At 44.8% G+C, this 16404-nt stretch overlaps 1 long non-coding RNA gene across 1 annotated transcript; it reads right to left on the bottom strand.

The window, feature by feature from the left end:
* Positions 1 to 9227: 9227 nt before the first annotated feature.
* On the bottom strand, positions 9228 to 15659 carry LOC141086570 (uncharacterized). Its single transcript, XR_012231613.1, has 2 exons — positions 14916 to 15659; positions 9228 to 11952 (listed from the first exon to the last, which is right to left on the bottom strand). It is a non-coding gene; the product is annotated as an uncharacterized lncRNA (long non-coding RNA).
* Between the last annotated feature and the right edge of the window lie 745 nt (positions 15660 to 16404).

Genomic DNA, 16404 nt, shown 5'->3' with positions numbered 1-16404 from the left:
AGTATCCGTTACACCTGATTTCTGATCTATTCTCCAGAATTAAAGGTGCTTGCTGGTTTACCAAGCTTGACCTCAGGGGGGCGTATAATCTTATTCGCATTAAGCATGGGGATGAATGGAAGACGGCGTTTAATATTCCGGAGGGACATTTTGAGTACCTGGTGATGCCTTTTGGGCTCACTAATGCCCCTTCTGTCTTCCAGTGCTTCATGAATGATATTTTCCGAGACTTTGCGGATAAATTTTTGATCATCTATCTGGATGATATTTTGATCTTTTCCAGGGATTGGGACTCTCATGTGGAACATGTTCGGACTGTGTTCCGGATTTTGAGGGAGAATTCCCTGTATGTCAAGGGATCAAAATGCCTTTTTGGGGTACAGAGGATTTCATTTTTGGGATTTATTTTGTCTCCGTCAACTATTGAAATGGACCTGGCCAAGGTACAGGCCATTTATGATTGGGTTCAGCCCACTTCTTTGAAGGCCCTCCAGAAGTTTTTGGGTTTTGCTAATTTTTATCGTAAATTTATAGCTAATTTTTCTGGTATTGCCAACCCATTGACTGGTTTGAGTAAGAAGGGTGCTGATGTGCTGAATTGGTCTCCGGAGGCTGTTTCTTCCTTTCAGGAGCTGAAGCGAAGATTCACTTCTGCTCCGGTCTTGTGGCAACCTGATGTCTCACTCCTGTTTCAGGTAGAGGTGGACGCTTCTGAGATTGGTGCAGGAGCTGTTTTGTCCCAAAAAGATCCTGTAACATCTAAAATGAATCCCTGTGCTTTCTTTTCCCGAAAGTTCTCCCCATCCGAACGTAACTATGATGTGGGGAATCGGGAACTGTTAGCCATGAAATGGGCATTTGAGGAGTGGAGACATTGGTTGGAGGGAGCTAAACATCAAGTCGTGGTCCTTACTGACCACAAGAATTTGATTTACCTGGAGTCGGCCAAACGCTTGAATCCTAGACAGGCTAGGTGGGCCTTGTTTTTCACACGTTTTGATTTTGTGGTCTCTTTTCTTCCGGGCACTAAGAATGTCAAGGCAGACGCCCTCTCTAGGAGTTTCTTTGCTGATTCTCCTATTGTGACCAAGCCTGCTAACATCTTAGGTGAGGGGGTAGTTATTTCTGTCATCTCGCCCGATTTGAGACGTGCTCTGGAAGAGGTTCAGGAGGACAAACCTGAGCGTTGTCCCATTGGAAAATTGTATGTTCCTGACCAGTGGAGGAAGAGAGTAATGTCTGAAGTTCATTGCTCCACATTGGCTGGTCATCCAGGTATTTTTGGTTCTAGAGATTTGGTGAGTCGGTCTTTTTGGTGGCCCGCCTTGTCTCATGATGTCAGGAATTTTGTGCAGTCCTGTGGGACTTGCTTCCGGTCTAAACCTTGTTCTCGCTCTAGTGGGTTGTTGATGCCTTTGCCGGTGCCCAGGACGCCATGGACCCATATTTCAATGGATTTTATCTCTGATATGCCTGTCTCTCAGAGAATGACTGTTATTTGGGTGATTTGTGATAGATTCTCTAAGATGGTCCGTCTTGTACCACTCCCTAAGTTGCCATCTTCCTCAGAGTTGGTGCCCTTGTTTTTGCAACAGGTGGTTCGCTTGCACGGGATTCCTGAGAACATTGTATCTGACAGAGGAGTTCAGTTTGTTTCTAGATTTTGGAGGACTTTCTGTTCCAAGCTGGGAATTCAGTTGTCCTTCTCCTCTGCGTTTCACCCTCAGACCAATGGGCAGACAGAGAGAACAAACCAGACTTTGGAGCCGTATTTGAGATGTTTTATTTCTGCTGATCAGGATGATTGGATTTCATTTTTGCCCTTGGCCGAATTTGCTTTAAATAATAGAGCTAGTTCTGCCACTTTGATGTCACCTTTTTTTTGTAACTTTGGGTTTCATCCTCGATTCTCTTCAGGGCAGGTGGAGTCTTCTGCCTGCCTAGGTGTTGACACTGTGGTGGAGAGAATGCACCAGATCTGGGACCAAGTGGTGGATAAGTTGTCTCTCTCCCAGGAAAAGGCCCAGCGGTTTTCCAACCGGCATAGGACCATTGGTCCCCGGTTTAAGGTGGATGATATGGTTTAGTTAGAATATCTCTATGAAGGTGGCTTCTCCAAAGATTAAACCTAGATTTATTGGACCTTACAAGATTTTGGAGATTCTTAATCCAGTCTCATTTCAATTGGCTCTTCCTGTTATATTCAAGATCCATAACGTGTTTCATAAGTCTCTGTTAAAGAGATTTGTTGAGCCAGTAGTTCCTGTGGTAGCACCTCCTGACCCTGTATTGGTTGAAGGTAAAGTGGAATATGAGGTTGAGAAAATACTGGACTCTCGTCTGGCTAGACAGAGACTCCAGTATTTGGTTAAATGGAAGGGTTATGGCCAGGAGGATAATTCTTGGGTCTCTGCATCCGATATTCATGCCGAAAGATTGGCTCGTGCTTTTCATCGGGCCCATCCTGATCGCCCTGGTGGCGTGGATGAGGGTTCGGTGACCCCTCCTCAAGGGGGAGGTACTGTTATGAGTTCATTTTTTCCTTCACCTCTGATGTCTGAAGAACTCCCTCTGCTGGTGAAAGGAGGTAGTGAAATTGATCTGGATGGGAAGAACCTGTCATCTGAACAGGTGGAGTGTGATTGGACATCCGGAATTTCTGAGTGGATATAAGGCAGCCGACGCCCTGCAGAGTTGCTGGTGATCCTTTCTGCTCTGAGCTCTTGCATCCAGTTTAGTTCCTGTCTACTAAAAGCTAAGTTTTTGCTCTGCTATTTTTCCATGAGATTTTGTCTGTTTACTTAGTGTTTGTGTTCAGCCTGCCCTGGTTGGGACGGGCTGAACTCCATTTTTGTCTCTGATCAGTTGATCTCTTTGCTCTGTCTTCAGAATACACCTGAGTGCTGATATAGTGATTTTGAAGTCTAGTGACTTCAGGGCCTTTTCTATCAGACGTGTTGGACATTATTTTTTGGCAGGGTTTTTTGCGTGATTGCAGCCAGCATCTTTTCTGTCCTTTCCTATCTAGTTAGTGAGGGCCCCATCATTTGCTCAGCCTGTCTTTCTGTCTGTGTTTGTGTTTTCATCTGTTTTTCACCGACAATACATGTTGGGGGCTGTCTATTGCTTTGGGGTCTGCTCTGGGGCAGTTTAGATTTCCCCTTTCTTTCTTTAGGCTTATTTAGCTCTCCGGCTGTGACGAGGGGTCTAGGGCACCTTAGGAACCCCTCACGGCTACTGTTAGTTGTGGTGAATAGGATCAGGGGTCTGCAATCCGCTAGCTACCAACCTCTCCGGTTTTCTGGACTTAGCTTGTGTTTTTGTTTTTTCCTCCTCCGGTGACTCATTCATAACAGGCAACATTCAGGTTTGTCCTCCTGAAATTTCTCCAGGGCACGAGTCAAATCGGGTGAGATAGTGGAAAGAATTGCTTGTTTGTTAGCCAATATTTGGTCAAGGTTCTCCTGTGGTATGATGTTTTGGAATTTGGCTTTATAGCGTGGATCCAGGATGCTGGCCAACCAGTAGTCGTCATCGTTCATCATTTTGGCAATGCGGGGGTCCCTTTTTAGGATCTGCAAGGCATAATCTGACATGTGGGCCAATGTTCCAGGTGTCATTGGTGCACTGTGAGTGCTGGGTAGAGGAGCACTTTCTGGCAAATCCACATCCCTCCAGTCACGCACAAACCCTGTACCAGACCTTGCCATGCCAACATTTTCTCTTGCCCCACGAGAAGCATCCTCCTCCCCTAAATAATCATCCCCATCCTCCTCCTCCTCTTCCTCTTCTTCCTCTACCTCGTCCAGGAGAGGTCCTGGAGCAGACAATGGCTGACTGTCATCAAGGCTTCCCTCCTCCTCTTCCTCAACCTCCTCGGCTGCAGACGCCTGCTCCTTAATGTGCGTCAAAGTTTGATTGAGCAGACGCATAAGTGGGATGCTCATGCTTATGATGGCGTCGTCTGCGCTTACCAGTTGTGAGCATTCCCCAAAACACTGAAGGACTTTACAGAGGTCTTTCAGCTTCTACCATTGCACACCCGACAACTCCATGTCTGCCCTCAAAGTGCCTGGCAGTGTATCCTCCCACAAATGCATTACAGCCTGCCTCTGTTCGCACAGCCTCTCAACCATGCACAGAGTGGAGTTCCACCTTGTTGCAATGTCGATAATTAGGCGGTGCTTGGGAAGTCGGAGCATTCGCTGCAGCTTCTGCATACGACTGGAGTGTACGGGTGACCGGCGGATGTGCGAGCACAGTCTTCGGACCTTCTGGAGCAGGCCTGTTAACTCCGGATAATTATTGAGGAAGCACTGCACCACCAGGTTCAAGGTGTGAGCCAGGCAAGGTATGTGTCGGAGTTTTGAAAGGGCTGTGGCTGCCACAAAATTCCGGCCGTTATCACTAACTACCTTGCCTGCCTCAAGATGTAGACTGCCCAGCCATGACTCAGTTTGTCGCTGAAAGTAGTCAGCCAGTACCTCCGCGGTGTGTCTGTCACCCAAACACATCATCTTCAACACAGCCTGCTGACGCTTACCACTAGCTGTTTGATAGTGGGACACCGAGTGTGCAACACTGGCAGCTGCGGATGGAGTGCTCGTGCGACTGCGCTCTGTGGACGAGCTTTTGCTTCTGGAGGAGGAGGAGGAGGGTCGAACGTCTACACCAAACTGTTGCCTATACCGTGGGCTAGGCAGCACTGTCCCACCGCCGCTGTCCCCTGTGCACCCTGCATCCACCACATTAACCCAGTGCACAGTGATGGACACGTAATGGCCCTTGCCATGCCTACTGGACCATGCATCTGTTGTGAGGTGGACCTTTCCACTCACTGATTGCTTGAGTGCATGGACAATGCGGTCTTTCACATGAAGGTGGAGGGCTGGGATGGCTTTGTGAGAAAAGAAGTGCCGACAGGGTAGGTCGTAGCGTGGTACTGCGTAGGCCATGAGTTCACGGAAAGCTTCGCTTTCAACCAACCGGTAGGGCATCATCTCTAACGAGATTAGTTTGGCAATATGGGTGTTCAAACCCAGTGTATGCGGATGAGAGGATGAGCACTTTCTTGTCCTACTCATAGTCTCTGGTAGGGTGAGCTGGACTTGAGAGCTGCATATGGTGGAACTATACATAACAAATTAGTCAAAAAATAATAGCCACCTCAATACAGTATATTATATCTCAATTTCTGCCACAAATTTGTGCAGACATAACAAAGGCAAATAGGCAAAAAAGATGAATCAATAAAACCAATCATTTATTAATAAATTTCATAAAAAATTTTACAAGGAAATTTCTAAAAAAGCCAAGGTACAAATGTAATGATAAATGCTCACAGAGTTCAGCTTTATACAACATAATCACATATCATACAAACATTTTTTTCAATCTTTTTTTTCCCATACAAATAATGTTCATTACTTAGGCATAAATTCATATAGCTATATATATTAAACTTCCATCTGAATGTTTAAGGAAAAAGCCAAATAGTTCTAAAAGCAGAAGGAACACATCCTTAATTAAATAGTGTAAAATACACACTGCTAAAGGTAAGTAACAATTTCGCTGAGCTCCCTACAAAGATACATGATTGCTGCATAAGCTTACTCAATTGTATAAATGTTATAATAAAGGAACAGCCTAATTGCGCTTGCCGAAGGGAAACTTACTCCTCAGTTCAAACATATTGAGGAAGCCAGTATGGCGAAACGACGCTGTCGGGGTAGCCGGGTAAGTGTATGAGAGAGCCACAGAAGTTTTATACATGTAAGTTGTTGTTAATTTAAAGCAGTATTAGCTTTAAATAGCTCACTCTAACTTGGATCAGTATAGCCGGCACATGAAGCAGGGCACATGAGTAAGCAGTGATTAACCTGTAGTTCTCTGCACTAGGCATCTGATATGTTTGAACTGAGGAGTAAGTTTCCCTGCAGCAAGCGCAATTAGGCTGTTCCTTTATTATAACATTTATACAATTGAGTAAGCTTATGCAGCAATCATGTATCTTTGTTTGTAAGTATTTGCAATTGATAAAAGAAACGCTGAGAACAAAAGTCGCTACTATTTGAGCATTAATGCATTGTGATTATTCCTTTAAGGATTAGTTAGTTCTGCCTTTGATCATTACGGCAGACATATAATGTAGGGAGCTCGGCGAAATTGTTACTTACCTTTAGCAGTGTGTATTTTACACTATTTAATTAAGGATGTGTTCCTTCTTCTTTTAGAACTATTGGGCTTTTTCCTTAAACATTCAGATGGAAGTTTAATATATATAGCTATATGAATTTATGCCTAAGTAATGAACATTATTTGTATGGGAAAAAAAAGATTGAAAAAAATGTTTGTATGATATGTGATTATGTTGTATAAAGCTGAACTCTGTGAGTATTTATCATTACATTTGTACCTTGTTTTTTTTAGAAATTTCCTTGTAAAAATTTTTATGAAATTTATTAATAAATGATTGGTTTTATTGATTCATCTATTTTTGCCTATTTGCCTTTGTTATGTCTGCACAAATTTGTGGCAGAAATTGAGATATAATATGGTGGAACTAGCGGTGGACATAGCGGACTGAGGGTTGATGATGGTGATGGAGTTGGTGTTCTTTCTGATGGCCTAGATTCAGTATTTCGTAGCAATAACATTGTGATTCCCTGACTGCTTTGGCCTTGCGACAACACCTCAACATTTGCTGCTGGTGGTGTGCTAACCGGTGGGCTTACAGTGGGGGAAACGATGTAGCGTTGCTGACTACCTTCATTTGGGAGCAGTTGCACATGTGGTACGTGAGGTTTGGTAGTCCGTCCACGCTTGCAAGTGCATGGTGGTTAAATGTCTAAGCATGCAACTGGTATTCTAATTTCTCAGATTTTTCCCTCGGCTAAAGGTCTTTGCACACTTCTTACAGATAACCTTTGCCTGATCATTAGAATTTTGTTCAAAAAAGTGCCACACTGCACTCTTCCTACTATGGAAGACATTTTGAGGCCTTGCACGCTGTGCTAATTTGACTATCTGGCCTAGCTGTCCTGCAACTCTTTTGGTTTTTGTAACCCGTTTTTGAACTGCTCCGGGCCTGCCAGATAACAGCTATTGCGATGTCGATGCCTGCTACGGATGCTCCTCCTCCTCTTCTGGGCTATTGGCAGCGGCACCCTCTTCCCCCAATGGATGCCAATCTGGGTCAACAACTGGGTCATCCATCACCTCCTCTTCAACGTCATGTGCACCTTCCTCTGTGTCACCATGTAAGGTGGTATAGTATGCGGGAAGGGGCACCTGAGTTTCATCAACGTCAGATTCTTTCTCAATACACTGCGAGGACAATGTAGTGCTCTGAGTGAATGTACCAGCAGATAAATCTAGCAGTGGCTGTGCATCAGTGCACTCCATGCCAGATTCTTCTTGGACTGGGTAATTCACGATTTGACTTGATAACCCAGGCATGGCATGTGAAAAGAGCTCCATAGAGTAATCTGAAGTGTGGGCTGCCGCATCCTTAACTTTTGGTGGGGGTGAAGGACACAAGGAAAGGTGTTTTTCCTAACCAGAACCCTGCACTGATGACTCCATGCTTGCAGGTTTCGAACGTTCAGAAGAGGAGGCAATAGAGCTGGTGGCTGTTTCGGCAATGTACGCCAAAACCTGTTCCTGATACTCCGGCTTTAAAAGTAATCTGTAGTGTGGCCTGCCGCATCCTTTACTTTTGGTAGGGGTGAAGGACACAAGGAAAGGTGTTATTCCTGACCATGAGCCTCCAATGACGACTCAGTGCTTTTATTTTTTGAAAGTTCAGAAGAGGAGGCGATAGAGCTGGAGGCTGTGTCAGCAATGTGTTAGGAGTGGCGTAACGCACTAAATAAAAAATGTAAATAAAGTGCGTTCGCCGCTTGGGGTCTACCGTGCAGTAGGTGTTAAAAACCGCTGCTAGATGGTGGCAGAGCAATCAGGTGGTAATGTGCACAGGGTTACAGGTCAACCCGGTGCACCAAGCTATCTCTGTTGAACTCACAGAGCTGCAAGCACAAAAGGAAAAACCAAATAACGCTGAACCTATTAGAGGCACAGGAACTCAGCGATACACACGCGGTAATTGGTCACAGGATCAGCCCTAGATGACAGTACTGCATCCGTCTAGACCTACCGTATTAGTTCGTGTGTATGGCGTTGCAACCGCGAACGCACAATAAAGCTGCTACTGCAGCGCGGCGAGAACAGTGCCGCAGATAAACACCGCTATAACGCTGGCGCGATGTTGGACGCTAGCAGGTATGCCTGTGGAGCAATAGCGCGCTGGCGCTGGCGCAGATACTGACTGAACTCAATCCCTCACACAATCGTAATATCAAAGGAATGGGGTTTCAAATGAATCATTCACCAGAACATGCATCCATCAACATACACACAGCAGCAAGTATGGCTATACTAGCACGTGGCGGAACAGCCATGCACGCTTTTTATAGCAAACAGGACCTTCCAGAAGTCTCCAAACTCTGAGCTGCACCAATGGAATTAGGAGCGGGACCTGAGCACCTGACTCCCGAACTCCAATGGGAGATTGTCCCATGAGCATGCTCAGAAGACTAATAGAAGGACTTAGCCTCCGGAGAGAGTTGCTGGAAAGCAATCTCCTCTGCAGTCTCTTCTGTAGTAGAAGCTGAGCAGGAGACTGCAGAATGTGAGGGTCGAGATTCTTGCATGGTAAGGGCAGAAATCTGTCTCCTAACATTACCCCCCCTCCTAGGGCCCCCTTCTCCCTGAGCCTTCCAAGCCACCAACCTATGCCCAACTGTGGCATAGGGCTCAGACTCGTCCGAAAACGAGCCTCGTGTCCTAGTAGGAGACACAGTAAACCGGGACACACGGAAGGCATCAGAGGAGGCAAGATCGCCAGGTTTCAGAAGGGACACCCGGGAGACGATGGGAGCGGGAGTTACAGCGGCACGCCGCCATGTGTCGGCGGTCGTCGCCACACTCCATCTGGGAAGGCTATCCCGAGCACATGAGGTGCATGCCCGAATAAATTTTTTAACGTCCTGATCCCTGTGCGGCCACCAATACGAGCCAGCCATAAGTTTCGTGGTCTGCATGTAGCCACTGATGAGTTTGTGATTTGATCTTTATCTCTCAAAGGGAGATCGATATGCTGGAAGGTTGCCAGATTATGGTCTGAGGCCTACTCGAGTAGCGGAGAACAAACACACACAGAGACAGGGTATGTATCTGCAGGATGTTCCCCCTTTCCTGATTTAATTAGGTAGCTTATATGCTCATTCGAGTAGGCGGTAACATTACATCATCACATTTCATTGGACAATTGATCATTCAACAGTAAGCATAAATGGTTCCAACCAATCATATTCATATTCGTTAACCAATCAGATTGTACTCGGCTGTTAATTATTAGTATTTGTGTAGACGTGCTGAAAGCTTTAATAGGTCTTGGGTAAATTACACAAGACCCCAATATCATTCTCATTAATCTATCCTCATGACAGTTATAGCTCCATTAGCCTCATTAACCTGTCTTACTAAGTATTCATGGCCCCAGTATCTACCTAATATGTGGACGTGTAGTTTCAATGTCCAACTGGGTGCAGTAAACAGTTTATCCATCACGTACAATTTCTTATGAAGAATAAGGTTATAGGTAATCATTATCATGAGACAGCATTTTCATATACAGAGTATGCATGTAAGACCCCAGAAATACATTGATATTAAAAGGACATACAGAATTCCCTGTCAGTCCCCCCTTTTGAGAACAGATATGACTCTACCATTCACATATAGGTACATTCAAAGGCCTAATGCCAGTGTCGGACTTCCTAACCCTTCTTCTGCCGAATTCCCCATAGGGAAAGGGAGATCATATCTAATTCTCAACCTCAAACCATTTGCTCATAATCATTATTGTAAGGTTTCATTGTAATATACATAGTTTTAGTAATAGACGCATCAATCAGTCTTTGAAGTAGTCCTCTGATACATGGTATGCAGCAGCATCCACAGGTCACAAGTACTGCTGCTACTACTGCCAGAGAGATGAGGAGGCTGGACACAAGATGACTCCATCTACCGAACCAGGATTCCAACCAGTCCATGAAGGGATTGTTGATACCCGAATTTTCTGCCAATTCTTCGGACAGGGATGTAAGACCCTCCAACGCCTTGGTGATACTCCCATCTGGACTTGTATTATTGGGGATGAAGGTATAGCAAAACGTTCCAAACATCTTGCACACGCCCCCTTTTTCCGCTAGCAACATATCCAAAGCCATCCTATTCTGATGTGTCATTAAAGAAGTTGGGCCTAATTGTTCAGCTATCCCTTTTACTGCATCCCTTGTGTAATTTATAAACCTTTGCTGATTATAGTAAATATAATTTATCCAATCCACATTTTTATTAATTGTCACCCACCAAAAGAAAATTGATTCAAAACCTGCTGCTATCTGGTTCCTGGCCTTGTACTCATCCGGTACCCCTCTGGGTACCCCTATATTGTCTATATAAACTCTAGGATCAAAGGACCCAGCAGGTACTGACCTTCTATTTCTGTGTAGGGTTTCAACATTCATTCCACCTCCTTTAATCTCTTCTGATGAAATTATTTTAAATGGCATGAGCACTTGAACTAGAGCACAGCTGCCAACCCAACCTGGTGGCAACCTAGGCCTCAATTTCATATCTCCACATAACCACCATATGTCACTCCTTGCTATAGTTTGGTTTTGAAACCAACTGGCTTTAAACCCTCCTGTATCTGTATTTATTGGGATGGTGTTGTGACAAAACTCTGAAGTTAGATTTCCTACCCATCTTCCTGGTCCTGTTCTCAGGAAGCAAGTGTAGTCACCTGGATATGCATAAACTCTAGGTGGTACCTGATCAATTTTTGCTATTGGATACCGGACTGATAGAGATTGACACAGAACATTATCACTAGGGTCATATGTGGCATTATACAAAGCTAGAATACACTGTAAGTCTACTTGATCCTGTTCTGAATATCTGAGGGGAATAGTCCCTAAATGGGGCCTAGCGGTTGCACATGCAATACAATCAGTTTTGTTATTTTGCTCTGTAGTATACTTCATCCATAGCAACCATTCATTCCTCTCTGTGTAGCCTGTTTCTACGGCTAACTTCTCCTCATAGCCTAATTCTCCAATTCCATCAACATCCAACATTTCTCCTGACCTTTGGGGTTTGTCCTCCTCTTGTTCCTTGTCCTGTGCAGGAACAGCTTTTAACCAAAATGTTCCCTGCTGAACCTGTCTACCTGGGGTATACAGTCCCAATACATAGAGACCTTCATCTCCAAGAGAGGGTTCATCCAGTGTTATAAGGAGAGGATTGCAAGAGAATCTCCAGTCCAAAACCTCTGGATCACAACCCCATTTTGGAATGGGTACAGCAATATTCATCCTCTTGAGGAGAGGCTTTCCTGATGAACTAACACGAGTCATGGCTTCCTCTGGCTTATACCCCCATGACGTTCCCGTGTTCCAAGCTGCATCTGACCAAGAATTACAGTTCTCATTTCCAGGTCTAGTTACACAGATATATACCACCGCCCCTTCAACTCCTGTTAGATATTTATAATTGGGGTTGCTACTCTTCTTCCCAAATTTAAGATTCCATTGACACTTCACTATCTGACACAAGTCCACCCTAAATGTAGCTGTTGCTGCCTTGGTGTCAAACCACAAGGTTACTGATGTGCTATTCTGAAGTGTCTCGTCCAGTTGTCCTTCTTGCAGTAGAGCTGCCAACATCATCAGGGACAGGACCCATATTCTTCCACTCCAGGACCTCATAGTAGCTTGTGTAGACCGGTCTTCCGTTTAACCCTACGGATGTGGCTTAGCGGGGACCATCAACCAGTGGCTCCAGTGGTCTTCGTGTCTTTTGGTCAGCAACCAATGTCTGGATTAACTAAAATAGAATCAAAAACTTATTTGTACACAAATGGGAGTCCCTTCTGGACTCCGGACCTACTGCAGGGGTTGTCAAATAGTTACAACATCTATGTGGACAAAAGAGTACCTCAGTTGTGGTAGCTTCTGACATCAGGAAGGCCTCCAGTCCCCTGAAAAGAGATCAACACACACGAGCACATACTTCATACATCTTACCTTGGGCAGCCTGTATGAAGTCAATCTGCAGTCATTGAAACGGATAGGAGGGTCCAGGCGCACGTGTATGTCTATGGCATCTTTCTAGTCTATCTTGTTGTGCGCATCTAATCTATGAAAATGTAAAGCTAAACAGGTGGACCCAGCATCTTTCTTCAGAGCACATAGTTTTTGTCTTCACTCACGTGCGTTGAGTCATGAGCCATCACATGGTGCAAGGATTTTGGCAAACATACCCACTGTCCCACCATCCACGGTTCTGAGCTCCAGCTTCCGACCAGACTTCAGTCTCTTCCCCGGTTGGTGACCGAGTCAGAGCCTGTAAGATACTTAAGTCTAACTGGTTATCTTTAATGCTCACCATGACCAGTGGAGGCGCCTCAGGGGTCTCCCAGTACCTTGGTCTTCTGGCTGATTCCCAGCCACTTTGTTTGCTTCGTGCTCCACGGGTTCCTTCTCATATGTACCCTCACTTCCACTATGGCAACCTCTTCCAGGGCCTGTTGATGTAAGAAAAGACCTTTCCTCCCCATATGGGGCTGCAGTTGTAGGTTCACCTGAAAACAATGACTTGTATATGTGGTGTCTTGCTTACCTTAAAGCCCCCTAAACGCCTCAATGAGTGCCGTCAACTCCACCTCCCCTGTAGAGTTATGAGGGAGGAGTGGTTCTGCTTTCTACTATCTCATGCTGTGTGATCGCCATACAACCAGGTTCTTGGACCTTCCGGAAAGAAAAACTCAAAATCCAAATTAATGAGAGATACCTTTATGGATTAAAAATATTTAAAAATAGCTGACTCTCCTCTCTTCTCCCCCCCTTTGGAAATCACCATATTAATACCGAATAGGTGGCAGAGTGGTGGATTTCCATTACACATATAACGGGATTTCCTCTTTTTTTTTTTTTTTTTCTTTTTAACACATACTAAAAGCATTCCTTATCTTTACTACCTGACAATTGCCTTCCATGGATATCTAACACTGCTTCAAGTCAAAGGCAACTTTGTACCTTGAACCATCTGCCTCTCCTTTTTTTCTTATCAACATGCATTCTAAAAAAAAAAACTTGACATTATGAAAAACTAGCTGTACACCTTCTTCAAATACGTATTATGCTATAATGTGAATCCAGTGAGCAAAGCAGCAAGCTGCGCTTCAACCAGGTACGTCTCTGGTTGCCCATTATATAATGGACATCTGACAAGATTATAATTTTCTATGTCACTTAATGAAATTCCGTCGACCCAGGGAACTGCAGGAATACCATGCACATTGAGCCTAAACACTTTATACTCTGGAAATCTGTCTGACAGAAATCCAAAACCAGTGAGCTGTTGGATATACCCTCCTGGTATAATTTTGACAATTCTCCAACCTTCAGGAGATATAAGCAACATTAATCCAAATGTGCAATTAGGGCACGACATTTTCTCATGGAATAGCTGGCTCACACACACCCACACACACGGCAAGCAATACAACAGAATTTCACACATGAGATCATGCACTTCCACTTATCAGCAGAGAGTCTCAAAGGTCATTCACATTCCTTCACACAGATTCAGTAAACTGTTAACTGCTTAAGCTTATTACCTCCTGGTGCTCCTGCTAAAAATCCTATCTATGTTTTCTGGTTGATACTTGACTGTATTGGGGCGAAAAATTCTCCTGGCTTGTCCTAAAGTGTAAAATGCCTATGGCTTGCGGACCCGTACTGACTGCACTTCGCTAACTCAATGTACAGGCCGCACCTAGACCGTATCTCTCTATCTGCCTCTTTCTCTGGTTGCTATTCACTTATTCTCTTAATATACGCTATTACTGTGTGCCCACATCTCAACAAGTCTACTTCTTCTTTATCACTCCTGCTTAGCAATATCTATGCCGACATAGACTGCATCCCGTTGTTTTATGAGGTTCCCGCTCAATGTTTGAACTTGCGTGTCCTAAACTGAAACTGATCAGTTGATAGGTATCAAACCCATGGGAACCTTGATAAGAAGGTTAACTATTTAGTGGTCTGGCCATGACCCTCCTGGTCATCTAACACTAAATCTCTACGTACTCAGTATGAGATGGCACTTCTCTACAGTTAGTCCTAGCGTATTCAGCAATTCTATATATCAACCAGAGAGCAAATCCAATTAACTATAGGCAGACTAATATGACCCAAATTTTCTTATTAGCCCAGTAAAAATCTTTTCCCTCAACTAAACCTGCTGAGCCTTGTATACTCAGAGATCTTATTTATCAACCAGAAGACTAAAGCTATCATTAGTATGCAGGCTAATGTAATCCCTATTACCTCAAAGTTCTTTAGCACCACTAGAGGGCAGTTTGTGCGTATCAGACAGAATAGAAGGTGGATAGACCTATCCTGTCTGTAACGGCGTTTTAACACCGTAATAGTACCTCTAGCACTCTCCGAGAGGACGTACGCAGCCTTCTTTATGCGTATGCCGCCAGAGACGTGTCCTCACATGAATCCTGGCAAGCCAGTTACCATGGAGAGACGCTCCCAAGGGGCAAAAACACAGTAAAGAATTCCTAGTACCCTCAAGGTTGGTTCAATCATTCATGCGCAATCATACGTAGCAGCTTTTAGGTTTCTCCCTCCAGCATACGTATTATGTATCACAAGGATATTCTACGGTTCTTAGCGCTGGTATGTAAGAAGACAGACTATACTGTACCCCAAAAGCCGGTTCAGAGCATTTAGCAGAGGGGAGACACAGAATTTGTAAGAATCAATGGCTCTTACCTTCACCGGTGATTTTGATCTGTGTGTCCTCTAGGCCGTCAGTCTGCGGGTGCCGGATTTCAGGATACTGGGGTCTTCTGTTGTAACCAGCCCACCCAGGGACGCCAACTGATGAGTTTGTGATTTGATCTTTATCTCTCAATGGGAGATCGATATGCTGGAAGGTTGCCAGATTATGGTCTGAGGCCTACTCGAGTAGCGGAGAACAAACACACACAGAGACAGGGTATGTATCTGCAGGATGTTCCCCCTTTCCTGATTTAATTAGGTAGCTTATATGCTCATTCGAGTAGGCGGTAACATTACATCATCACATTTCATTGGACAATTGATCATTCAACAGTAAGCATAAATGGTTCCAACCAATCATATTCATATTCGTTAACCAATCAGATTGTACTCGGCTGTTAATTATTAGTATTTGTGTAGACGTGCTGAAAGCTTTAATAGGTCTTGGGTAAATTACACAAGACCCCAATATCATTCTCATTAATCTATCCTCATGACAGTTATAGCTCCATTAGCCTCATTAACCTGTCTTACTAAGTATTCATGGCCCCAGTATCTACCTAATATGTGGACGTGTAGTTTCAATGTCCAACTGGGTGCAGTAAACAGTTTATCCATCACGTACAATTTCTTATGAAGAATAAGGTTATAGGTAATCATTATCATGAGACAGCATTTTCATATACAGAGTATGCATGTAAGACCCCAGAAATACATTGATATTAAAAGGACATACAGAATTCCCTGTCACCACGGTGGCCGTCCGCACCGGACGTGTGTGCCCAGGCGAGAATTTTAGGCCTAAGGTGAGGAGGAACAAAGGTCTCACCGACCGGCACAGACTCTGACCATTGCGGAATGCTGTCATCCTGAGAAGCAGCATGTAGTCGGTGACAACCGCAAATGGAATCTTGAGCCGGCGTGTCTCAAAAATGGCGAGAGACACCACCATGGGCTCTGGGGATAGAACCTCTGGCTCGGGCAGCTCTAGAGGCTCGAAAAAATTGGGAGCCGGAGTAACTCTCCATTTGGAGAGAGCACGCTCCATACCGCGCACCGAAAAACGGAGTTCAGTTCGGGTGGAAATGGAAATTAACTCTTCCAAACTGGTAGGAATCTCTCTAGTAGAGAGAGCATCCTTTACGTGCTCTGCTAAACCTCTCCAAAAAAACAGGGATGAGGGCCTTATCGGACCACTCCAGCTCGGAAGCCAGTGTCCGAAAACGGACGGCATACTGGCTAACCGAGACCGATCCCTGAGTCAGAGCAAGCAGCTGCAAAGAGGTGTCGTGCGTGACCCGTGGACCGAGGAAGACCTGCTTGATGGCTGTTAGCAGGTGAGCTGCGGTCCGAATCTCGGGGTCACCACGCTCCCATGAAGGTGTATCCCATTCCAACGCCTTGCCTGACAGTAGGGAGACAATAAATGCCACCTTGGCCCGTTCCGTAGGGAACTGCTCAGCCAGCAGCTCCAGCTGGA

This window comes from Dendrobates tinctorius, unplaced genomic scaffold (assembly GCF_039654945.1).
Source record: "Dendrobates tinctorius isolate UK_male_01 unplaced genomic scaffold, ASM3965494v1 ptg000032l, whole genome shotgun sequence".
In the NCBI taxonomy this organism is placed as follows: domain Eukaryota; kingdom Metazoa; phylum Chordata; class Amphibia; order Anura; family Dendrobatidae; genus Dendrobates; species Dendrobates tinctorius.
Note: the sequence above shows the minus strand (reverse complement) of the source record. Positions and strands in the feature narration are given on the sequence as shown.